This window comes from Carassius auratus, chromosome 36 (assembly GCF_003368295.1).
Source record: "Carassius auratus strain Wakin chromosome 36, ASM336829v1, whole genome shotgun sequence".
Taxonomy (NCBI): Eukaryota; Metazoa; Chordata; class Actinopteri; order Cypriniformes; family Cyprinidae; genus Carassius; species Carassius auratus.
Window position 1 is genome coordinate 19,878,313 of NC_039278.1, and position 1,647 is coordinate 19,879,959.

Here is a 1,647-nt window from a genome sequence, read left to right on the forward strand (position 1 = left end):
TGCCTGTAAACGTGACATTTTATCATCAAGGTTTAATCTGTTCACAGTCCAGGTCAAGCAATCACATGTGGGATGTATTGTGTTTTCAGATGAGAGGACGTCAATGACTGAACACAAACACAGGAGCCTCAGTCTCCGCTCGCAGCCATATCCATTTCCCCTCACTTTAACCAATGATGTCATGCGCATCCCATAAGGCCGTGCTTCGATTTCACCATCACTTCAATTATTTACAGAGTTTAATTGAGTCAGTCGAAGCAGAGAGAGACTCCCGTGATGCCCGATGAAACCGTATCTGCTCTCCGGCCCTTACGAGAATATCAGTGCTCCACATCAATGATGCGAAATAAAAGACAGAGCACATGATTCTGGGATTCTGGGAAACAGATCGCATCAGTTCAGGTCACATTTGGACCAGGCTCCACTCAAATCCCTCACCCACACAAACAAACCAAGCCGAACACAAACACAAACGCAGATGTGAACACGAAGCTGGAGTGACTGTAAACACACACAGCCGCAAACAAACAAACACCGTTTGTCCTGATTTTACCTCCAACGCTATCAAACTACCATTTGCTGCACTGGTTTACACATTATTTCTCTTCATGTCGCTGATTTTTGACGTTGAATGAATACATATACCGTTAGTTTTTTGAAATTCTAAACACTGTACTGTTTTGTAAGCATGATAGTGTTTTTAATATGAATTTTGAGAAGAAAATGAACTCCATATGTCACAAAATAGCAAGTTACTAAACATTAAAACAAAAGCAATCATAAAACAGTGTAAATACAACTCAAAAATGGTGGAAAATGTAACCTTATTCCTGCCACAGTGCATGATGGGAACAACGGAATCATAACTTTTATGTTTACTTAAATAATCCTTATCAACACTTAAAAACACTTCAAACGTTAATTTCTACGAGCTTAAATTGAGTACTTATATAGAATTGATGCTTTTTTTTATTCTTGCCTGCAACTAAATTATTTAATGCAAAAATTACATTTGTTTTTCAATTAAATGTACTTAAATAAATATTTTTTTATCAGTGAGGCCTATATTTTAAATGCTTTTATTGTTTTAGTTTTAAATGCACATATATAGGTTAATTAGTTTGGTCAAGATTTAAACACTATTATTATTTTATTTCACATATTTAATGCATATATTATGATTTTGAGATGCTTATATGGACTTATTTATGTAACTTTTAAGCGCATATACAGAGTTAATTTGTCAACATTACAAGTTTTTAACAAATGTGTTAATATAAATCAATTTTATTATATTATGTACTGTATAAATACACACACACACACACACACACATATATATACATATTAAATGCATTTATTATTTTAATTTTAAATGCATATATATAGTTCGTTTTGTAAATTTTTATACACTGTTATATTGTTTTGCAATAATGAGTAGTTGAAAAAATAAGACAGCTCATTCATTTTAATTAATATTATGCATATATATTTTAAAAACATTTATTATTTAAATTTTAAAAGCATATATAAAGTTAATTTAGTCAACACTGCAGCAATATCATATTGTTTTGTGAGCATGGGAGTTTAAAAAATAACTAATTATTTCATAGATTTTACTCATTATTTCACCTTTTTAATGCATAT